General features: G+C 36.8%; 1 protein-coding gene across 2 annotated transcripts in view; it reads right to left on the reverse strand.

The window, feature by feature from the left end:
* LOC107570088 (leucine-rich repeat transmembrane protein FLRT2-like) overlaps nucleotides 1–25,849 on the reverse strand; it is a 29,980-nt gene extending 4,131 nt beyond the window's left edge. Inside the window, exon 1 of one of the 2 annotated variants that reach the window (XM_016256288.1) lies at nucleotides 25,829–25,849. The gene's annotated coding sequence lies outside the window, so the exon portion shown is untranslated. Of the gene's footprint in view, nucleotides 1–631; nucleotides 1,122–25,828 lie in introns of those variants that run through there. The other variant, XM_016256287.1, reaches the window with a different exon arrangement.
* Nucleotides 25,850–26,207: the final 358 nt, after the last annotated feature.

Raw genomic sequence — 26,207 nt, forward strand, 5'->3', positions numbered from 1 at the left:
GGGGTCAATATAGACAATATATCTCTGTCTATATTGTTTATTGGCGATTGTTCATGGAAAGGCCAGTTTTGTTGAACGTTGGTTTCATCGTGGTCTTCCATTTGAGCACCTTTTACTGTTTATCAGCTATACGGCGAATGTATAACAACCACAGCTAAATTTAACATTTTTTTTTACAGTGTGTCTTAACCAAAACGCATGTTCGCAGACAAAACTAAACGCGAAAAGACAAAACAACACTGAAAGTTTATATCGTAGGAGTCATTTCGAGGCGGATAAGGTGAACTTGAGAGAGCAGCGAGCTGATGATTATGCTGAGAGCAGAGCGTAAGTAAAAGAGAAACGATGCTATGATACGCATCGATGTTTGACCAGATAAACCGCTTTGGTTATCCACTATTTACCCTACATATGTTATTTGAGATGATGAAATGCTGACAAGCCTTAGTCTAACATACGAACAGTTTGCGGAAAAGTAAAAGTCCATTAAGCAGAATAGTAAATAATAGAAGTAACTATGTAAATTGCAAGTAGTCGTGCCATTTTAACTTAAAATGTCCCTGTATTTAGACGGGTAAATGAACTTCATCCGGCAGAATAAATGCAGTTCGCTCCAATAAAATCAGCCTACCTTATCAAACATGATTTAATCCGTATACCCAATGCACATTGAACATTTGTCCCTCTCTTCTTGTTCTTCATGCGCTCGGTGGAATAGACTGGACGCACAGATCCAACGCCATTCCCGTAACATGCTGTTCAACCGAATCGGTTCCGAGCTCCTCTCCGCCCGCGGCTCCTCCGGACAGCATACTGACTCCCGTTTGGAGAGCTCAGTGTCCGCGCTCACTACTTTTTACCGAAGCGACTCCCTCCGATCCTCTCTTCGCGGCGGAGCCCTTCTTTAAACCTTTAATTTACACCAAATTCACATTTGCAAAATCCACTTTTTCAAGGAGTCGGTAAACTCCGCGGGAAAAAAAGCACCAAAAACATCCACGTCGCTGCGTATCATATCATCATACTTCGTGAAAGCGAAACACAAGAGTTTGCCGATTTATCTCCGAGAGATGTTTACAGAGGAAAACTGCGCTGGTAATGATCTGTTCACTGCACCTCTCTCTCTCTCTGCGCTGGTAATGATCTGTTCACTGCACCTCTCTCTCTCTCTGCGCTGGTAATGATCTGTTCACTGCACCTCTCTCTCTCTCCCTCTCTCTCTCTCTCTCTCCTCCCACACTGTCCTGAGTAAAGACATTACAGGCTGGGGTGGAATGACACTTACATTTTAACTTCCCCGTCTCTGTTTAAGGATAAGAGCTCGCTTTTGCGTGCGCATATGATTATCGTCAATATTATTAAGTGAAGTTATGCCACAAAATAGCCTAGTTTCCCATCCCTGATGGTTCACCAAAAATGAAACATTTATTTAATCACTGTATTTGTTCAGCCTTATGTCGTTCCAAACGTACTTTACTTTCTTGCTTGGGTGGAGCCAAACCGAATGTGTAACTATTTTAGCTTTTTTTTTTTTTACGAATTTATTTTTGAACATGAAAAATTGGTGACCTCATAGCTGGCTACTATGGCCATAAGGTCCACCCTTAAACCTAACTGTATGGAAGCTTTTTTTGTTTTTGTTCTCCATTCATTCATTCATTTATTTATTCATTCATTCTTCCAGTTGCAAGTGTATTTATCACAGCTGCTAGTTATAAACTTGTTTATATCTCTCTTCTTTACATTTACATCTTGCAATTTTGACTTTATTTTCCTCAGAATTATATATATATATATATATATATATATATATATATATATATATATATATATATATATATATATATATAATTTGGAATTGTGTGATATAAACTTGCCGTTGTGAAGCCTCACAATAAATAAGACTCAATATGCAAAATCATCCTTAAAATACCATTAAAAGTGGAAAGATAAGATTTAAGTCAAAATTTAAGTCGTTTCTCACTGAACATTTTAACATGGAGCGTTCATGAAAGAAGCAGCGATGTTCAATACACAAATTAATTGAGTTGGAGCTTTGAATTAATTCAAACGTTCTTTATCCCACACTCACACCTAGATTAATTCCTTTTACCCTGCTATTCACCTATCATGAATTTGACGTTTATTTGCAGTATCTGATTCACACAGTAATACTCATTTTTTTCCTGATGTTCTCCATTGTCTGGAGGTGGCTGAGGCAAACTTAAGGGAATCTCGCTTTCTCTTTCTGCCTGTGTTTGAAAACCAAAGACAGCTGTCTTGCTACCCAGTTAGTCATTGACTTGACAGGCAGCGTGTTTGTATGAAAGCACCTTCTAAGGTAGCTGCCTTCAGACAGTCTTCCAATAATGCCATGTCTAATAATGTAAAACAAATTCAAGTCAGCTTTAGAGATGTCCAAGCAAATATTCAGAGACTGCAATGCTTATTTCTCTGTCATGAGTTGAAATAAATGAAAACGCATTCATTAATTGATTTACTCCTTTCAACCGTTCCTTCAGGCGCCAGTTTTACCACAGATCTTAGCAAGCAATAACCAATCAATATTAACAGAAATGTGTATGTATACTGTATACTTGTGTGCCTTGTTGCCTTCCTACTTCTATATAGGCCTACTGTCAGCGAAGGCAGCGTATTTCAGACACAGCTTCCCTCTCCCTCTCTCCAAAGCTCAAGGCAGCGTAACGTTCATTAACTATTCACTCACTGGAATGAAAGACGCACAGAATGTGCCGATACTGCACTCTGTCAGACTATACATTTTAATTAGGGCCAGATTACTCTAAACGCGACATGATATTTAAATAGAAGCCGACTAACAGTGAAGGGACAGCTTGATGTCGGCCTATATCCAGTGGGAGGCAAAACTCCACACACTTATTAGGACCCGGGTGACTTGGCAATCAATTTACAATCGTTAGATTAAATGACAAGGAAGGGCAGAGAATTATAATCGTTGAACATTGAGAATTGAGAGTGTCTCCCTCCTTATTGAAAATAAATTGATCCTAGTATCTGAGTTCCATCGTGTCATGTTGTGAAGAGTCCTTTTAGTGACTTTCCAGATGTCTTTTTTTATTTATTTTTATCTTCTATATTTCAGTGATTGACTGCTTTGTCCTTCTCAGTCCACAGAATTTCATTTGAACATAAATCTGTCTGCCATACAGACACTGAATTATATACTGAACCCAAAAATACGCAGAAGTAAAATGATAGGCTGCCATATTTTACATGCAATCGCTGACCTGGTGTGTCTCAATTGGCTGCCTGGTTTTCATAATAAGTAATCTGCCCGGGCAATCAGCCTCTAAAAATTCACATAATGCACCGTAAAAAAAAACAAAAACAGCGAAAAGTATTTACAATATGTACATACAAAAAGACTTTTACTGTAAATTCAAAAATGGTTAAACATTCTTCACATGTTTTCCTGAAACACATAAATACTATACATTTTTAATAACCATTCTAATTATTTGACAATAGAGACATCCACGCCACATCTGCAATGATAGCAACATAGAAGAAAGATATTGTTGTAATCACACTCAGAACATTTTTTTTTGTCAAATGTTGATAAAAAAACATTGACAGTCAATCAAAATGCAAGCATTTAAAGTGACAGGTGACATAATTATAATACAAAGTTATTGTATGTGGGTGTGGGTAATAATATAGTTATTGTTAAGTCAATGGAAATGGAGGTCAAGCGACCACATAATCATTTTCCTTATAATTGAATCAGATATTTAGTTGATAGTATCCTTGCTAATACCAGAATTCGTGTTCACAATATTCTGCTCTCTTGTTATGTATGTTGTTAATTAGTATGAGACACAGCGCTACATTGCCAGAATGGATAGCAATACTCACACAGCAGAAGGTTTTCTGAAGTATTCTGTCATGCCTTTCAGTTTCATAATACTACAGTGGCAGAGGCACAATTTACAGCTCCTTTTATGCAAGTGTAGGAATTTATATTATTTTTGTATTGCTTTTAATGAACCAAATGGCCCTTCAGCAGCCAGCCACTCAAATAAACAAATGCAGATCTATTGCGCATAGGACTTTTACTAGTCTGAAGTGTTCAAAGGGCTGCTACGAAAACTTGTGTGCAATTTATATTCACCGGCACACTGTGAAAATTGCACAGATCTTTTTTATTTTCTTAAGACCACCTATATCACACTATAATATGGTTACATTTGAACTGATTTTAGACTTTTTCTACCTCTACTGCAGCATTTCAGTATCCAGGACTTTTAAATGCTAAATATTTAATGAGACCGCACTAAGGCTTTGTGGCTGAAAGCACCTAGGGGTTTGTTTATTCATAATAATACAAATTAACCAAATTAATTAAATGCTCACAATGTAATTTCAAGTTGAAATTGAATGGCCATATTGCGTCGTCTTTTTTGTGCATGTCTCAGAAATCCAAAATTGTTGAGAGTAAAACTGACCTTACATGTTTTTTTTTTTACAAATCTTTTATGGGAGGGGAGGGGATAACTGTTTTATTGTCATGTGTAGGATACTTAAACACTCTTTTGGAGCCGCACATACATTTTATTAAATAATATTAAGACTTGTTTCGGTCATGAATGAGTAAATGATTCAAAGACTCACATTCCCAGAATTGTGGGCCAAAAATAGCATCATATGTCAAATTTTAAAGAATCTTTCTGATTCAAAATTGATAAAAAATTTAAATAAAAATGACTGACTGAGGTGAATCGAAATTCCCACTAACCACAAGCATTTATTTTACATACAATGGCATTATTTACATAAAAGTTGTAGTATCAAAGAATGACTAATTTTAAGAGTTATGCAAGGTATAATTGAAATAACTAAAATTGCACAATAATTACTGTATAAATGGGGTTTTCATGTAGCTTTAGCACTTTCCCGGTTTAAACCCTGGCCATGCTTATTCCATTTGAATACAGATCATTTATATATTTAAATTGATATTCCATTGCATTGAATTGTATGGAAAAACAAAAACACGAAAAGTAAGCTCATATATTTAAAGAAAATATATATTAATATTATTGTGTAAAAATTATTTCGATTTGTAGACACATTAAGACTGTTCCTCAACTGTAACATGATTTTCACAATGGTCAGCAGTTTTGCTATTATTATTTAATCTGTATACAGTAGCTGAGAGCAAACAACACTGTGTGGTTGAAAGCATCTCTGTTTCTAAACGTATCATTCTACAGTCTAACATAAATATTTTTTGACTCACATTTCGTGATTTTGGTATCACATCTGAAAAAAATGTTCCACTGCAGATAGATTTGACTGGAAATAAGTTTCAGGTCACATTTATTCTGCTGGCTGAGCACTCAGTGGGTGTCTGGGAGGCAAAGCTTAAAATCTGGATCAAAGCCCTTGCTCACTGACCCCTCTGGACCCGATCCACAATCGGAGCACTACACAGAGAGCTAAATGCTCACTCGTGCTCCAGACCAGCATGCATTGCACTTTTACAGTATATGTGGTTTGGTAGATTTGCATGTTTATGTGTTGTAATCGATTTCTGGTGCCTCTCTGGCCTGTCAAATGACTAATATTGGTCTAGTCTGAATCAACACAATGTCAAAAATCAAAATTACTTTTGTGAAATGACACGCATGATGGTTTTAGTATTCGCCCTGTGCTTGAACACGTTTTTGAGATTTGTGAGCAGTTTTGTATATAAGGACTTCCGATCGTTTTTAATTGAAGCCCGATCTTTCTCAGCTCCTCATTTCCTTTGCACTTACAAACACCGTCACAAGACGGTCAGAGAGCAAGCGCTCAATGGGCCCCGAGCGTCTTTCAGAAGAGGACAGTCAAAGAATGCAATGTTTCAGTCGGCAGAGCGAGACAGCTTAGGCAAGCTGTAAAAACAGGGTCTCGCAACAAGCGAGTCCTTGTTTTTTCCTACCGACTTGGCGGAGAAAGACAGTGAGACAGAGGTCAGAGAGGCAGCCGGAGGATGGGTCTTATCCAGTGCCCTAATCCTGCCGGGAGCTCTGCCGTTTGAAGTCACATCTGCTGCAAATTTCCCTCCGCCGAGCTCAGGCAGGAGGGAGTCTTAAGTCTGAGGGGGGTGGGTTTCCCTGCTGGTGCTGAGACGCCTCAACCCTCATCCTGGGTCACCTGCACTGGACCTGTATTCACACGGCTCAGTGTTTTATTGTTCTCAGAGGAAGTGCTGAGCTACAATCAGATGGTCGACACTACTGCATTGTGGGAATGAATACACTGTGTGGTAACATTTTGCGTTACAGTGTTCAAGTTACATGTAAATATAATTGATTAGTTTAGGTATGATACTAACAAAAGTGTATTTGTTTTTTTGTTTGTTTTTTTAAAGAACTGTTCTAAAGAACAGCTTTACACTATTTTGTTGTCTTTGTTATATGAATGTTGCATACTTTTACCTTCATTTATTTTTTCATATACTTTTCAAAAGCATTCGATTTTAAAGGGGTCATATGACGTTGCTAAAAAAAGAACATTATTTTGTGTATTTGGTGCAATGGAATGTGTCCATGCGGTTTAAGGTTAGAAAAACAACATTATTTTCCACATACTGTACATTATTGTTTCTCCTCTATGCCCCGCCTTTCTGAAACGCGTCGATGTTTACAAAGCTCATTGGTCTGAAAAGTGAGGTGTGCTCTGACTGGCCAGCTATCCAGTGCGTTGTGATTGGCCGAATACCTCAAGCCTATCCAGTGCGTTGTGATTGGCTGAATACCTCAAGCGTGTGATGGAAATGTCACGCCCCTTACCATATGATGCCATGTTGCGGCGCGACAAGACAAAACCAAAAAAAACCATTATAAACGAGGCATTTGTTGCATCCAGTGGGGACATCAGTACTGATTATAATGACTTATACTGTCTTATTATGCGTTGCGTTGCGTATCGTGCCGTATAACATAAAACCGTGTCTGCATTTGTGATCAGAGAAACGACAAACAACAAGCGCTACTCTACACTGCTCAAAACTCACGTTTGAATCGTCAGTGGCAAATCCTTTAAATATGAAAACGTACTTACAGACTGTGAGTCAGAACAGCTGGCATTGTAGTCTACTCTCCCAAGAAACAGTCCTTGTCCTCCGTAAAATGCATTGCTCACATCTGAATATTTGGGTTGAACTGTTCTGGAACAGTGTTGTAAATACAACTTAACCACTGATTTCTAGTCGTGTCCTCTTTTGGAAGACCAAACAAAGTAGTTTCGCTTTCATAATGAAACACACAGCATCTCAACGACATGGGCGGTGGCAGCAACAATACTACAGCGATAATCAAATTTACACCTTCTTTCTTTGCGTGAACATTTGGGCGGTGTTATGCAAATCTTCCCACATCGTGACGTAGACATGTGGGGCATGTTTAAATGAGGCGTTTTAGGAGGGCGTGGACTAGTCTTAACTTTTATAAAGAATATCTCTTTGGGTTTGAGACTTTAGTCTTTGCAACTTTAGGGATCTTATCTATTCACGAACAGCTTGTAACATTCCAAAGAGAAAGGAACACTTTGGTAATCTACATAAAAAGCAACATAGTCATAAGAATTTCAATATTTCTTAAAAATTCCTATGAAATTGTATTGTATATTATTTTAAAAAAATAATTATTAGATAATTAATACAGCCACTAATTATCTAGAAATTGCAGAAATTTCCAGAAATTGCAACCACTCAATTGTGGTAACATTTCCAAAAAAATCAACAATTCTTTTTTTATCATGGAAATACTAACTATGAAATTAAACAAGACATATTAAGACTTTTTTTTTTGGCAGATCTATAAATACATACATACATACATACATACATGCATACATAAAAAAAAAAAAAAACGTATTTCTCATGTAAATAAGCAACCCGCGTTATTTATTTATTCCCTCCAAAATGTATTTGATATTTACGTATTTGTATTTTTCACAGTTACAATTATTTAAATGAATATTAAATAACAAGGGTCAAAAGAGGAGAAAACAGTTAATCTGGAAGTTTATACGAAACAAACATGTTAACAGTTCTATGCTTTTCTGTTTTTATACATTTAAACATACATATAGTAATGTTACAATTCTATGAGAAATAAAGCAAAATTGAGTTTGTTTTTTGAAAAAATAAACAACAAATTATAATAGCAGTAAATACACAACTGTTTTGGATACAATCCCAGCAAAACATAACCCCCAAATGACCATAAATGATGTTATGAAAAACAAGCCCAGATAGCTTATACAGTAATATGCAGACGTGGCATGGCAACATAGGACATTATTTACTGTACATACACTGTTGAACAAAATAAATTAATTAATGAGTGGGAGTGTAAAAAGTATGTTTAAAAAGAGAAAGTGTGGCTAAAAGGCACACAAATGCCGCAGTTGATTTTTGGATTGCCAACTCATGAATATTGTATGATTGAAAGTGTTTAATCTGAATATGTTTATGATTTTAGTGATAGGATTGATCTGATCCTTGGCTAGCACTCACGTTCCTGACCTCTTTTGTATACACTGACCGCACTTACTATGAGGTCTCAGGTGCAGCGGCTTCAGGGTAATTTGTGATTGACCCAGGCCAATATCCCGAGGGTAATTATTCACTCGTGAATGTATCTGCTTGTGTCTTAAGAAATGACCACTGGAGAGATATTTCAGAGTTTAATAAATGCAAATCAAGTATTGTGAGCTTTTAATGAGCATTGAGAAAATTAAAGTTTGCATACACGTCATTGGGCGAATCGGTTTTGTTGCAAATGAGGCAAATGAACACACACACACACACTAATGGTCAATCTTGTCGTCAAAACAGCTCTCCTGTGCTCAGCCTACCATGGTGGAGAGAAAAGGAAAGAGAGAGAAAGAGAGTCTATTCACAGTCGAGGCTTTGTCAGCATATTCCCTTCAGATCACTAAAAAGACAACAGTAACTCACAATGTGTCAAAACGCGACAACGCTTGTGCGTAAGCTGGTGTTTAGTTTGGTGTGCAGATGGAAATTTATTTATATACTGCAGGGCAAGGTGAACAATCTCTGAACTTCACAGACTTTGTGCCAGCAGTCATTTGGCGAGAGCATAAGCCATTGTGACATAATCTGTTTCAGTTAGACTGACAGGCAGAGTCAGAGAGTGTCTGCCACACATGTCAGCCTGAGCTTCTGTCAATCCAAAGACTGACATATACAGTGGGTACGGAAAGTATTCAGACCCCCTTAAATTTTTCACTCTTTGTTTATTATTATTTTTTTATTATTATAATAACAGTGTTTTAGCTGCTATTCTTGAATTCATCAATCCAAAAAAGAAACTATAAGCAAACATTTTTTCTGGCAAAGACATTATTTAGAAACCACATAGAAAAATTAGTCTAGACTGAGACCTTGATTGAAGTTCATCTGGTGGTAATTACTAGTAAAATAAACATTATACAACAGTTCTGATCTTGACATTTGGTTGGCTGAGCAGCCTTACAAGAGTCCTGATGCAATAAAGCACTACTTGCTCAGTGCTCAGTAGTAAATAGAATATTTCACTATTTGTATCACTACTCATTTGTATCTGTTTGTATTGCTGACTCTTCCTGTGGGTTACATTGTTGCCACCAGTAGGTCTACAACACTGATTCATTCAGGAAAAAAAAGTTTCTATCTTTATGAGTGAATCATTGAAACATTCACTGAATTGATTCATTTAAAACCACTGAACTTTTCAGGAACAAAACTATTATTATTATTATTATTATTATTATTCATTTTTTGCTCTTGTCGAAATGAATTAGCATGAAGTAATAAATAAATAAATGTATAAATAAGTAAATAAATTAATAGAACAACAGCAAAATGGAACAAAACAACTGACTGTCTTTATGAACATGAATCATTGAATCGTTCACTCAACCATTTCTTTCAAAACCACATTCAGGAGTGAAACCGTGGCTGCATCTAAAATCACAGTCTTCCCTACTATACAGAAAGCAAACAGCAGCATGTGAACAGAGTAGTATGTTCGAATTCACAGTATTCTGAAAACAGCAGGTAGAAAGTCCCTAGATAAACTAATATTTTTGTTGAGATTCTGAAGTGTGATGGACACTTTATTAACCCGTGAGGCCACAGGAGAGTATTTATGATTGACAGTTAAGCGAGACAACTGGCACTGGTAAAGTAGATCACATGATAATGTCAATTTGATTAATGTAGTATGTCCAGATCACATTCATACTATACAGAACATACTTTTTTAATGATTGCTAAGTAATTACTTATTCAAAAGAAGCACCTACTCAGAGAATATGTGATTACCCAATATTAACGTAATTGTTTATTGAATTGCAGTATAAAAGCAATATTATACTCGCAATTACCTGCAGCCATGCCAAATGATCTACCAAATATCAAAACTCTTTGATCACCACATGGCCAATCAAATTGGGGGCTGTTCACGCAGAACACATTTTACATCGCACTTTGTTTTTCCATTTGTTTGTCTATGCAAACATGAACTAGACAGAAGTGTCTGATCGCTGCGCCCACGTCTTTTGCAGAGACATGCCATTCTAAAAACAAATCTTTAGATCATATTTTTTCATTCCACACTGACCCACATCTCTCATTTTTAAACTTAAATACATGCTCTGTAATAGCCCCTTTAGATACGTATATAGTATGTATGTATATGTGTGTATCCAGCTCACTATTCCAGCTCATTACTTTCCATTATATTTAAATAAGGCAAACAGTTTAGCTGACTTATGTGTTTATTTCTTATAGTTTGGTAATGGCTTTCATATGATGCTGTAAAGATGAAATGACTGTTTTAAAGCCCTTAAGAATGGGTTTAGATGACTAACTGCCACTTGGCCCGTCTGATAACCATCCACACTAAAATTCTCTTTGGCACGATAATAATTTTTTTATCTCAGATTACATCTTTTAAAAATTCAATTTCACACCTGAAAGCCATGTCTGATTTGGGTTTATTGCTTCAGACACTCGCACCATCCAAGTTAGTGATTTATGTGCTGAATCTAACACTGTCTGGAGTTATGTTCCACTTTTTACGGTAATTGCTTTGTGTTTACGCTGCCATTGTTTACAATGAGTGAAAGTGTCTCAACAAGGGTGTGAATGTGAGACTGTTTATACAGCTTGATCCAGTCAGACTGTACTAGTTTTTTTTTGTCAGCTCTCCGACTTCAGTTTTGTTGTTTACATTTTACAAATTGCCCAAATACTTCCCTCGCCTCGAGACAAATGCGATTTTGGTCGAGATTTGGTCGAGATTCTGGTTTTTGGAGGTGGCTGTTTTGCTGCACGTCCTTACAGGATGGTTTGTTTACGATCCGCCGCTATCGCTGCCCTCATCTGCAAAATGTAAGAAAGATCCTCAAATAACATATTTTCCCTCATATGGCTTTGCTCAGGCAAAACCCCCCTTCATCCCAATCTGTACCTCCATCTGCTCCCTGTGGTTTAGCAGAAAACAGTTTACTTCTCTCCTGCTCCATGCACAGAGAGACAACTTTTAAAGAGGAATCTCAGATATCTCCCAGCAAGACTCACTAGGAATGCTGGGATATGTTAATACTGGTGTTAAAAGCCCACTCGGTGTGACGGGGAAGTGTGTTATGTTATGATCCTCACTGCACCGAGGGGACCGCAGCGAGTGATGATGTAAATCTGATTGATTTATTGTATCGATCGGCCCCTCCTGCGGCACAGCACCTTAGAGGCATGTTGTTCCTCTGACAAACTCTTGCTTTCCTCGTCTTTTCTGTCTTTTTTTTTTTAGTAGCTCCAGTGCCCACCACCCCGCTCAGAACAACTGAGGCATGACACTACAAATGACATATTGCTAATCGCCCTACACACCAGAGAAACCGAAATGACCTCTGTTCTTTCTTACAACTGCACAAAGGGACGTTGTGCATTAGCTAGCTAGCTACCTCTCAAAAGAAGAAAGGAAAGGAACCAGGAAAAATTAAAGGGGACCAAGGTCAGTGTGTGTCTGGGCCCTTTGTATAATTCATGCCTTTCGTCCTCCATTTAACTCTTTTTTTTTTTTCGTTTGCTTCAGACGGTGGCACCTCAGATAAATTACGCCGTTCCAGAGAGCTGGACTGCAGCGTTCATGTCCTCATGTCACAGCGACTCAAGATGAAGAGATCGCAACCTCGCGTTCATTATTTAGAGAAGCCGGAGCGAGCCAGGTAGCAACACTTGAGTGAAACTTGAGGGTCAGGCTGAACGCTGAGATAGACTTTATTATAGCACTGCTGGAGACCTGAATTAATCCATTAGATCTTCATACAGACACACAACTAGATTTAAATACTTAGTGGCCCAAACTTGCAAACTTCAGCCACACATGCAATAGATTTCAATGCATAAAAAAAATATATATGTAATATATATATATATATTTTTTTTTATTTTATTTAATTTATATTTAATAAAATAAAATTTTTATACTTTTATAAAAATTTATACTTTTATCCAGCAAGGATGTATTTAACTGAATGGAAATGACAGCAGATATATTTATAATATTACAAAATACCTCTATTTCAAATAAATGTTGCTCTTTTGAACTTCGTCAAAGGATCCTGAAAAAAAAGTTTACACAAAAATATTAAGCTGCACAATTGTTTTCAACATTGATAATAAGAAGAAATGTTCCTTAATGGCCAAATCATCATATTAGAAAGATTTGTGAAGGATCGTGTGTCACTGATTACTGGAGTAATGATGCTGAAAATTCAGCTTTGCATCACAGGAATAAATTACATTTGAAAATATATTAAAATGAAAAAAGTAATTTTAAATTGTAATTTGTAATTTGTAAATATATTATCATTTGCTCTATACTGTGTGTGTGTGTGTGCTTACTATTTTTCCACCAACTCCTCTTGCTTTAGTCAATTGTTATTTATTGTGAAGACCTTCATACATTTTTTAAGTATCTAAATACTTTTTGGGGCCGCTGTATGCAGTAAACACCATGAGGCTCTATGAAATATGATATGAATGTTATCTGGTTAAATCAGGTTCAGATTAATTCAAATTATTAGGCAGAAAAATATGAGGCTTATGAAATATTCATTATTTACACAGTGGAACAAATAATCTTAATTTAACCTGATTTTTCAAATGAAACTATGTATCACTGAATTATGATATAACAAATCTTGACAGCTCTCTGCCTTGATGTTTCACATTTGAACGTTATTTATCATTTTGGCAATCAGACCTTTGCAAGACATTTGTTTGCAGAGGAAAACCATATGAATGATTTACATTTATATTTATTCTCCCGCTAGACAGTTTCTTACTAAGCTGACATAGTTCATGTAGTATGTTATTCTGTGATCATTACTTCAGCGAGTAGTTGAAGTCACGACTCCAGTGCTAAGACTAGAACGACATTGCCTACAAAGCAACACTCAATATATTTTATTCATTTCTAAATTTGTGTAATTACCAAAGGCATTGGCTTACATTGTGGAATGCTACCAATCTTCACAATGGAGTTGGGTTTCCATATCTGTTTCGAGATCTGAAACATTTACGCCTTTGGCAAAGGTCCTGATTTCTTTGTTTCAAGCAAGCATAGATGTATTGCTCTTGATATTTTCCGTCTTGCGGGTTGCCCAAAGGGACTGTTATCATGTAGCTTTCTTGAACTTCTGAAATGTTAAATGCATCAGTTTGTCACATCAGATTTCCTCTACATGCTATGGGAATACCATAATAAATTACACCAGTGATAATGGAGGTTAATTTAAAGAAAATGCTATAAACAATGACCTTGACTTGCTTAAGCTTAAATCAGTCACAATACAAACACATAGCATGGGTTAGAAAATGCGAATGAATTCGAAATGTTTAATAAGGCTGAAAGATACTGGATGAAAGTGATATCTGCGCTGTATGAATGCATACTTAAAACATTCAGGCTTATCATCACCTTTCATGTTACTTGATCCTTTTTAGCATTTCTTTAAATATGAATGAGTTTGTCCACTAAAACATATGAAGCATGACAAGAGTTGAATTTAATACAGGGAATTGGCTGATGTGACATTCGTTCAAACTCTGGTTTTTCCAATCTGGCGAAAACTTTCTTCACCGGGATGCCGTTGTGGAGAGAGATTGTTTGATCAGTTAGGTGGTTTGTCGAGAGAGATTTAATGATGCTGTGCAGTCAAAATTCTTTGCCACTCTCAGTTTTAACCACAGTAAAAACAGATACTCATAGAGTGTGTAGAGTTCAGTAAAGGTCAGAAACATACATCTTTTTTTATAGTCCCTGCTCATCTAAAGTTCTATTGCTACATGATTCTAAGTTTATTATTTATTTGTTTATTTAAATGATCTTTTTCATGAGAAAACATAATATTTTATTTATTATAGAATATTTATTTATTATATTTGATTGTTTACTTGTTTGTGTGTGAAATGAGAGTAGTTCACACTGCTGGAGTGTAGATGTGTTGGACGGCAGTGCATGATAGGCCACCAAGGCACGAGCAGTAATGTTTGAGTAGCCTAAGCATTCTCGGTGTGAGAACATGCCTCAAGAATGCCTGCGCTGGCTTCAGGCCAGATGAACTGATAGGTTAACAAGAAGAACTTGTTCTTATAAATGGGGCCCTTTATTCGTTCTGTACACAGACACACAAACTCTCACACTTACAGCCCTACAGGCATAACAGCACAGCTGACACCAGCGCAGCTCTTCTCAGCTCTAATCACGCCGCTTTAAGTGACATGGGCAGAAAGTCATTGTTATTATTCCTCCGGCGTGGAACACGAGAACCGTCCATTTGAGCCAAACTCTGCCCCGATCGCCAGTGCAACAGGAGGAGGGCGGGAGGAAGCTGTCACTCTCATCAGCCGGGTTTATCTTGGCTGCTGGCTAGCCGCGACTTTCGGCTAGTGAAAACAATCCCGCACTCTTCTTGACAGGCTAATCTCTTATGCTAATTCCTGGTGAAAATAAAAGCGTTTTTGACAGTGTTTAATTACAAACAGGGCAGTTTAAGGTAACTCCACCTCACACACACACACTCGTCCACTTCCTAGCAATTATGTCCTTTTGGTCTTGTCAGTGCAGCCATTTTTTTGTGCACAGCGTGGCTCAGCATTTCCACTCATGCAGCAGAAAGGCCAATTGTACCATTACTCACTGGCCAGCCCTCTGTGACCTTAGCAGAGGTGACCTGCCTTGACTGGGATGCAGACTGATAGGCCAAGCAGGACTTGGTTCAGCAGTCGGGTGATAATTGCTTTAATAGCACAATGCCAGTGAGAGCGCCACAATACAGCGCGATTCATTATTCATTATAAGGTGACCAGGTTTCTGAAATGAAAACCAGGGAAATTTTTTTTGTTCAGAATGCAATATTACAATATTAACTTCCACTGACAAACCGATCTTCCACTGATTTATGAATTAAAAATAGGGGGATATTTCACGTTTGTGTATTTTGACAGTGGTAAATGTAGCACTGTGGTGCACTATGGGATAAAATACTCTCGTACTAGGGTGTGTATTTCATAATGCATTTCCATATGATGCTAATATTGAAAAGCCATTAAAATAGTTATTACATACTGTGACGAGTGGGGCGGGGCCGAGAAGTGTATATATTTATATATATATACACTTTTATTGTATTTATTTTTCTCTCTCACTGGCATTATATTATTATTATTATTATTATTATTATTATTATTATTATCATCAATGTTTTAAATGTTTAAATGTTTTGCTGCTTATTTTTGTGGAAAGCATTATGCATTTTTTAGGACCCTTTGATAAATGCAACATTTTAAAAGAAAAGCATTTATTTGAAATATAATTTATTTGTCACAACGTACAGGTCTTTGCTAGCACCTTTGATCAAGTTAATGTGTCCTTGCTTTAAAAAGAGCGTTCATTTCTAAATCATACTGACCCCAAACTTTTGAATGGTATACATGGTTATCTCTTCTCTGTTTCTTTATCAAGGGTTGAAGACCTCTGATTTAAATTTCTAAATTATTACTGCATCGATCCAATGCTATCCAAAAAAAGAGTATGTATATGAATAGTTTTTGCCATGTTCTGTCTTTGCTTTGCGTCAGTGTGTAGCTGCTTCCCAGAAACAGGACGGCTTCAAAGTACTTATGTCTTACATAAGCCAGTGATCTTCTTGATTTTTTTTTTCCAAAACTGAAATGAAAGATTAATTGAAATTGCACACTCTATGCGATAATAATATTCGTTTTTTGTAGCAAAAGTTAGCACATTAAGCCTATTATTTCACATTGTGGGCTCTTTTAAACACAGTACAAACAGGGATATTTCTGAGGACAGCTCCACCCAAGCAAAGTCCCCTAAAAATGCGGACCGTCCCTTAAAAAATGGCACATACATGCTCAGATACCGTAAAACTGATGTACGGATTCTTGATAATGATGCACTAAATAACAGCCATTCGACCTTATGTTTCTTCAATTGTTCTGAAAAACAAAGTAACTGTATTACAGGATCAACTCTTGACTTCAGCCTCCGTTAACCTGAGATGCATTTGATTGTTACTCCTATTGTCTGTCCGTCACTCAAACACCCACTTGCCATCTTACAAAGCCCTTAAAACCTGCTTAAACATTTGATAACAATTTGAAATATTGTTTCTGTTGTGTTGCTAAGGCCCGGGTACAATACGAACGGAGGGATAAACCTGAAATGAATTAGAGCACGTTTATACATATGTGGGTGACTTGGCAGCGGTAACATCCACAATTGCAGGGGTTGTGTGGCATATTTCTTCTGAATAGGCTGAGATCCTTTCATTTGAAAAACGTGTGACGGGGAATCGTAAATCACATGATATACTTCATCGTGCTGGAATGGCAGAGCAAGGTTTCACTAATTCCTTCCCTAAGGAGAAAATGCGGCATCTTCTGCGGTGGGCTTTGGTAAAAGATGAACATATAAGTTGTTGTAATAGAATACAAGACACGTTTTTCTTGAAACAGTTATTAACAGGAAACATAAAATGTGTTTGTTATGAGTAATCACATTTTACAGAACTGTATACATAACATTCACTGCATGTAGGCATAGCAAAAGCAAATATTTAATAAAAGAACACAATTTAGGCTATAGCAGTTAGTTATAGTAATTTGGGGGGGGGGGGGGGGGTTTTTTTTTTTTTTTTTTTTTATGGATCAGATAACACAATCAGACAAGGGAAAAACTAGGTCACTTGGATCAAAAACACACTCACACAGTCCAGGGGCTTGACACCAATCAATCAGTTACACTGATTAAATTACAATTATTTACTTTGCCAAGGCAACATTCAACATTTTCATTAATTATTTCTGTTAACTTTTAATTGTACTTTTAGTTAACTATAACAACACTGAAACAATAATACTAAATGTATATACAGTATATTTATAGTGAATAAAAATGTGTTCATATTTAAATAATAAAATATCATAAGGATACAGAATGTGCACTGTGGCAATGCTTGCTTCATTTAAAGGAAAATGTCAAGCACCTTGCTTTTCTGAGTCCAAAATGCAAATTGCTGGCTTAATTTGCAGGTCTTTGTCTGCCATGGTTGCTAGAAATAATTTCCACACAGACACTTGATGAGCAGAAACATAGATTCACATCTTGTGTTTGAGAAGATCTGGAATGCCAGTGCTTGTAGTGAATTTTTAAGCACACATGTCCAGTTGTATTGATCTATGTCAAATCTGCAAATGGCAGATCTTTCTGTTTGTTTACAGACTTGCGTAGGCTGGGAGCTTTGCAAGTTTGTCTTTTTCTGTTTCTGCTAGCCAATTTTCTCTCTGAAGTTTGAACAACATCGAAGGCTTTTTGACATCATAGCATATGGAATGAAAAAGCATCAGAGAGAGTGTTTCTGAGTACTTTTCACTCTCACAGTAGTTAGGGAAGCTCAAAAGTAAAACCTCTGCTTTTATTACTATTTTAAAGATCTTATTCATGAAAGCAGTGATTTTGGATTGTGTCTGGCAGCGTGCTTGCCTTTAGTTTTCTGAGTTAGCATTTTGTGTGTGTGAAAGGAGAATGACCCTCACAGTCATAATTTGTGTGTTATCGGCAGTTGATCAAGAGGTCTGGAGCAAAAACAGTCAGAATCCATCATGTCACTGTGACCCTGGCTTTTCTAGCCAATCACATTAATTGAAGTCCACCACTTACAGGGGGAATGAGAGAGAGAGAGAGAGAGAGAGAGAGAGAGAGAGAGAGAGATTAGATCTGTAACTTTTGCTTGTAGCAAAACATCTGATTTTCCAATATCAAAAACAAAAAGCATCTCAAGGTTATTTGAATACATGTCAGTGCAATAATGTTTGGAGTCAAGATGTAAATTTTTGGACATTTCTTTTAAAAATACTTTGTTTTGAGCAGTTAAACACACTTATGATTTAAAATGCATTTAAATCAGATTTTGGACACATGCAAGCCCAGCAGGAACACATTTACGAAACTCTCTTATCCAAGCATTTCCACATGCAGGACAATCTGTTTGACAGAACAATGTCATCCTAGGTCGCCTGCAACAGTGCTGCTCTTTGAAGCTGGTTGTTGTAGTATGGTGTCAGTAAGTCTATACACCCGAGAGACAATGGACTGGTTCTATGCCATTGACATCTTGATATGTTTGGGAGAGAAAAAAAAATTGGTAACAGCTTTTTAGGATTGAGTGTGACACTGAATACGAGATCGAACTGTTGCCACGCTGACTGAAACCGACCGTCATTGTGCGGGGCCAACAAAAACCGACTCTCTGCTCATGGAATCGTTCATTTTGCCACAATAGATTGCAATAGGAAACAATTGCAAGGCAATGTGCTGAGGGTCTGAAATTGAAGCCCGCACCCAGAAAGGGGCTCCTGCCATCCCGAAGAGGATCACAGCCAAAGCGATACGATCCTGCCACGGCACAGCTGAACAAATGCTGCCACAACGTTTCTTCCCAGCAGGCCTCGCTCTCAAACAAACAAACCAAGGATAAAAAGAGAGACCACACCATGAAGGATACTGATCTTGGCACATAAACAACCAAATGTGCTTTATAACATAGCCCAAAGGTCTCAAACTGTGGAGCAATCCAACCTGCAGGTGGTACACGACATGATTCTGGAACTTTACAATCCTAAAAAAAAATTAAAATAAATAAATGTATCTGTGAATGGCATTGATTTTCTGAAGGCGAAAAAAGTGGCTTGTAAGAGATTGAAAGCACTTCTAGACTATTTAAGATAGCCTACACTGACCTAAATTCCAAAATACATTTAGTTTTAATTTTTAAAGTGTAATAAACATGTAATAACACTGTAAGTATACATGTATTAATTTAATTACATGTAAATATTACTTTTGCTGTGCATTTGGGATATTACATTACACTTTCATGAGTACTTAAAAAAGAAAGGAATTTTAATTGAACATGCAATTTCTGAAGTAGAAAGACGGAAGTTGTTTTTTTTTTTTTTGTAAAACATGCAGTTCTAGACTGTTTAAGTAACAATACACTGACCTAAATTCCACAAAATATATGTATATTTTTTAACTTGTGTTCTTAAAATGTACACATGCAATAGCACTGTAATTATACATGTGTGCTACATTGTAATTTTTTTAAGGAGAAAATGTGAAATTGTATATTACTTTACATACTTCAATGATCTATGTTTTACTGACAAATTAGATTTTTCTTTACAGTGTAGATGCTGTTCTGATCTACCATGATCATTCTTGCAGGATACTATTAAAATTATCAGATTGTCCTTGCACTCAGAGATGTCAATTTGTTTAATGCTGAAAAAAAAAAAAACTTGTTGTGGTACTCGTTCTGATTTGATCAGCTGTCATGCTTAGCCTGACAGGTTTGAAGACCACTGACTAAGGCAATTTACTATTAGAGGTTCCCTTTACTGACACATGTGAGTCTAACAACAACAGAACAGGATCAGACCAGGACTTTTGACTGTCAGCACAGTGTGAATGTTTCTGCAAAGCTGTGTTAACTGCCTGAGCTTAAACCCGACTTTGTTTTCAATTAGTGTCCCAGTGTCGTAGAGTAGGTTCTGACAGCGGGCCAGTCACTTGGTTCTGTTCAAACTGCAGGTGGCATCAGTGATGTGCATTAAAGCCCCACAATCTTGTCATGCTGAGCTGAACCCAGACATAACTGCATAAAGCCAGAAAAAGGGCCATCTGCACCACAAGTGGAAACCTAAACTAAATCTAATACAACTTCAACCTAAGACCAGGAGCACACAACGTGGACGCAGCAGTCCAGAGGGTAATCCAATCTCAATGTGGTTTTCTTCTCCTACATCTCCACCAGCACCATAGGAGTGGGTTTTGGTTCTGTCAGTCATAAACCGTACCTCCAAACCTAGTCAGTGAGATGCGTAGAAGCCAATTCTGGCCAACATGTGGTCATGTGCGCATGTGTTTTATTAGGTGATAGACAAATACAGTCTATCAGAAAAAATGTGTGGGACAGACAGACCCTGGCCTTAAGCTGCTGTCTTCTTGACTCGTGTTTCACAAGGGTTTCAGTGTAAAACAATCCTTAATATCCTCCATATGCCCATGCAAGAACAATATCTTGGGCACGGGGTTTTCTTTTCCCTCAGCCTTGATCAAAACAATATTCCCTCAATATGCTAGCTCTTCTCTTGTCTTTGCTTATTGCTCTTGGATTTGACTAACAACAAAAATATACGAATAGCCCTTCTTTGACATTGCGCATCTTTTGATGAGGTTGTTATTCAGACAGCTGCCTACTCTTTCCCAGGAGAAACGTGTGGTGTGTTGTTACACCTCAGAACCTGCTGTGAAGCAGTTATTGAAAGGGGAAAACACTGAGGAAGAAAGGACTACAAAAAAAGTAACAAAAGAAGTGCCTAATTAGAGAGCAAAAGAAAATAAATGAGCCCAGTGAGTATGAGGTGGGATGGATGTCCCATCTTCATCCTGAACCTCGTCCTGGAGGTTCCTCAGAATCTGCGGACCCATAAAGGCAGTGGATTGTGTCTGGGAAACATTTGGTATGCTTTCACCAGCACTCCCGCTGGTCAGCATGAGCAGAGGCTGCCAAGAACAGCAGTGTCCCAAATCCCCACCTTCCATTTGGGGCAGTTTGCCAGTTCTCTCTACCCCAGTGTTCCATAGGGCATAGAGGGGTGAGGGGATCAGCTTGCCCATGGACCTTACCACCTCCAGGTCATCATCTGAGTGTGGTATTGTAATTTGGCCTGTTAAAATGAAACCAAGAGTGCACAGGTGAGGGTCGCAGATGTGGAACTTCAGTTGGAACTTATCCAGGACGTCATAATATACACATCAGATCTAACAGACATTGTTTTATACATAGTGGCTCCTTGGAGTTGTTTCTAAAGAGAGAACGGCCGGAAAAGTGATATAAAGAATGCAATGAAGGAGATATAAATAAGTAAGGGAAAGAAAAGAGTTATTGTTCAAGGCTAAAACTGTGCATAGGGTTGAAACTGAAGGCAATTTGTGTTGTTGGCCAGAATGATCCTGTCTTTTACCTGATCCAGCTATAGAACATGTTCCTTGATGCCCACTGACTACTACAAAACCGATTACCTGTCTAGATCTCTCTAAAAAAAAATCACCTTTTTCTTATTCCTCACCAGTTCTTTAGGCTGAATCCCAAGGAATTGCCACTGACAGCAAAACAAAACAAAAAAACAGCTGCCATATTATATTAAGATGGTCTGAAACTGAAGTTCCATTTATTTTCTCTCGTTCTCAGCTCTCTTGCTGACTTTCACCATGTCAGCATATATTTATTCACTCTGTGTTATTCAATGTTATTCATATGGATATGTTACTGTGAAGAGACTCGCCATACAGACTTTGGATTGAAATCATCAGAAAAGCACAGTAGTGATCTAAAGGAAGCAATGGGACTTAGGAGTTCTGCAGTGCTTTGACGTGAAGAAATAATAAAAATAATAGCAACGGAAATGATCATATAATAATGTTTTGCATTTTGCACTTTTTTTATTATTATTATTTTTAGGGCTGACATTTTAACACAATTATGTAAAATTGATTGATAGGAAAAAGTAACATAACATAACACATAACAATGATTATTCCCTTTGACCTGTACACAAATTATACAACAGGATTTAACAGCCAGTTCAAATAGGGCTATATTCAGTGAATTATATAATACAATTTTTATTTCTTTATTTCTTTATTCAATGCTATATATTAGTTTAGGAGTATGATATATCCATTCTGTCACTTACAGAATGCTCCTTTTTTATTTTGATTGGAGTAACAAGGTAAGACACATTCTCTACAGTTTAACTGAAACTAATAGCAGTTTATATGTATCTCTCGCCTGTGGTGTTACAGTAAATCATTTGGAATACGCAAATCGTCCTCTCATATTTATCACAATCTTTTATTTCTCTTCAAAAAGGAGGAAAAAAACACAGCCGTGCCCATTCTCTGCTACATAATATAGCCAAAAGGCTCTGCATTGTAAAACACAGCTCATTTTTGTGATAGTTCAGCATTAAGAGGAATAACAAACCAAGTGCCACATGACCTGTCAGTTGTAATGATTGATGGTGGTTGAGGAACAAGCATAGATGACTTAATTAAATGAATGCCCTACCCCACGCTTTAACTTAATTACATTAGCCCTCACTCCGCCGTGTTTGTTTTTCTTTTCTTGTGGGGGGATAACGGTCATCTTGAGATCTTAAATGTGTATTTGAAGGGGGGAGTATAAAGTAGTAAAATACTATTTCTGGTTTGATTTTAGTACAGTCAAGCGCTGGCATTTTGCAACCAGACATCGCCCTCTGCACTCTTGCATATGTGGTGTGCCTTTGGGCCCGGTCCTGCTTCACAAAATATCTGAATCATGAACTGTGTTCTTCACTCCCGGCAATGATCTGACCGCACATAGGCTGCCGTTACTGTACTCCTGAACAACTGCTAAAATGTTACATAAAATGCTGTAGTGCTGAAGCTGACCTGTTTAAATTGTATCATAGCATTTATAAAGAGTAAAAGAGCATTTTAATGTTTTAACCCCTTAACTGTCACTCACATTTTTGAACATAGACGTGAAAGTGCACTATCCAAACTTACATTTTTATAATTCATGAATGAAAACATTTTGTAACATAATTTTGATTTTCATGGTAATGCAATGTCTGATTTTAAAATGGTTTTCAAAGGATGAATTTTGAGATTTTAAGTTTTCAATTGATATATCATTTCTGATGATTTCTAAAGTGTGACAGAGAAAAAGACAACGAAGGAGACTTTTTGTGACAAATGTCAGAACTCCTGTTATGATGTAGATTTTTGAGATGCACTCTTGTCATAAATTAATCTATTAATTTCCTACATCATTTTTAACAAAAAAATTTGGTAAAATATCTATTTAGGAATCTTAGACCTTTCCAACGATATAAAGTTTGTCATGATTAGATTAGGATTTAATTGTAATATAGTGAAGTAAACTTAGACGTCCCACAGAGGGGATGGGTGACAGTTAAAGGGTTAACGTTTTAAATATGTCAGAATTAAATAAATAATGTAGAGTGTAAATGTAGATTGGCTTGCATTTGGACACTGAAGCTGCAGCTAAAAGGATTAGAAAAATATATAAAAATTAAGTACTGTGGCAGTTTCAGGCTGTAAAACACTCTAACATGTAGTTAATGTGATGAACGACACCTGTGGTACTGTGCACTTGTGTGAACTTGTGGAGAAATGCAACACCAGTTGATTAAAAGTTGCTAGAAAATGGCTGGAAAATTGAAGGCAGTTCTGACAGAAATCCAGGCATCATTTGTGTGCAGATGGCACTGGTTTGACATTGTGTTTCTAAAGATGGTTATATGTTTATAAGTGGGGTTTAAGTGCCCAACAGTATCCAAAAAAATATTATTATTATTATTATTATTGTGAATTTTCAATTCTGAAAACTTTAATTACACTCTTAAAAATAGAGGTGCTTCACGATGTCATAGAAGAACCTTTCTGCTTCACAAAAGGTTATTTGTGGCAAAAGAAGGTTCCTGAGATTATAAAAATGGTAAGAAAGAGATGGTTCTTTAAATAACCTTTGACTGAATGGTTCTTTGTGGAGCCAAAAATGGTTCTTCTATGGCATCGCTGTGAAGAACCTTGTAAGCACCTTTATTTTTAAGAGTACTCAAAAACAACTATTGTTCAGTTATGTTTGAAAACTGATTTTTCAGAATTAAAAAAATGTAATTTAAAAATATATGAAATGTTTCTTTTCTAAGATAAATTATGTGGTTTTAAAACAAGATCTCAGAATAACATTCTTCTTATTATTATTATCTGAAAGCATAATTTTAGCTATTATGGGTTCACACATCACACATGCTTATTCTATATGTGAAAACAAGTGTTGACTGGTATGTAGTGAAAAGTGAAGTTAGTTCTGAGAGAAACTGGAGAATCATTTTAGTGCAGATGACATTGGTAACTAGATTTGCATATGCTTTTAAGCGTGGTTTAAGTACCTAATGGTGTCCAAATATTTTTGAGACCACAGTATTAATTCACTAAAAAGTTAATTAATAGTCCAACATTACAAAAAAAAAAATCTGAAGTTATTTATATATGTATTGAGGTCAAAATACATGACTGGTAAAAAGCAGGATAAAAAGAGGGTCAAACTCTGTAGAAATCTGTGATATGGATTTACAGGAGCTCAGAAGTACACTCTTATTATTAGCTGAAAGCATAACCAAAGTGCCCAAAATATAATACATGTTCAAAGAGTGAGGGATCTTAGTGAATAACGGGTGCAACTAACACATTTGCATTTATGCCTTTCGGCAGACTTGCATTCAAGGTACACCAGTTGAGTTGGTAGGAACACAGTCATAATGTAAGAATGTAATGTTCGAGCGATGATCCCTGCAGTCTAGATTATCATATCAAGCATTAAAACTTGTTTCTAACAATTCTATTTTTGTTGTAGTTTGAAATAACATATGACTCATCATATGAACTCTGCAGCAATAGAGAGAATAGCAAGCCCATAGTTCGTTTTTAACTCATTATCCTTTGTCAACTTTTTGTGACTTTCCCTCACTGAATAACTTAATAGCTTTTGCTGATGAATTGTGTGGTGTTTTAAAGTTACTCCAATTCTGCGGTAATGTGTAATTACAAGTAAAACGTATGTTTTGTTGCATTTAAATGTGCATTTATCCAAATTATTGAAATATTTCTGGTATTTATGTTTAATATCAGTTTTTTTTTATTATATCACACATTATTGAACACACAACACATAAATAGGCTACTTGAGCAGGTTAGCACATCACACACAGTTATGTTATGTGCAAACTAGTGTTGACTGGTAGAAGGTGATACAGTATACAACAGTCAATGTTCTGGGAAAAAAAAGACATGAAGATGGCTAAATAATTTATAAAAGTATATCCAATTATACCGCAATGAATTAAAGTTTAAAAAGCCTGTCCACACTCTCAGCGGCAGATCTCTCAGAAGTACACAGTCCTGTCATAACCATTTCCATGCTGACTTTTCATTCGCATGACATAATTTTTAATTGCCACAATTAGTTTTGATAATTCAGTTACGAAAATGCATCAGATAAAGCACCAAAACTCGGTTTCCTTTTCAATCCACACTCAGATATTCTTTAAACGAAAGGCACTTACTTTTACACTGGAGTCCCTTTGTCGCAGCAGGTCAGAAGGGCAACGGGAGCCTTCTGGAATTACGTATGTTTTCGATACTGTCTCCAGCAGGGGAGAGCGAAACTCCTGAACTCAAAAGAAGAAGCTCCTGCTGAGACGTGTGGCATCGGTCCTGAGAATGAGGCTCATAAGCGCACCTTTGTTTCCTTATGTTTTGGCTGCGTGTAACTTAACCCCTCAGAAGCCAATGCTAGCACTGTCTAACCTGTCTTTTGTTTCTTCATTCCATCTCTTGCACTCTTGCTTTTCTTTTTCACAGTTATTTTGAAAGTCCACGCCTGTCGATGAGCTCACTGGGTCAGGCTCATGTTTCAGCCTCGTACAGGAATTCGGAGGGCAG

The sequence above is a fragment of the Sinocyclocheilus grahami genome, unplaced genomic scaffold (assembly GCF_001515645.1).
Source record: "Sinocyclocheilus grahami isolate Dianchi unplaced genomic scaffold, SAMN03320097.WGS_v1.1 scaffold1412.1, whole genome shotgun sequence".
In the NCBI taxonomy this organism is placed as follows: domain Eukaryota; kingdom Metazoa; phylum Chordata; class Actinopteri; order Cypriniformes; family Cyprinidae; genus Sinocyclocheilus; species Sinocyclocheilus grahami.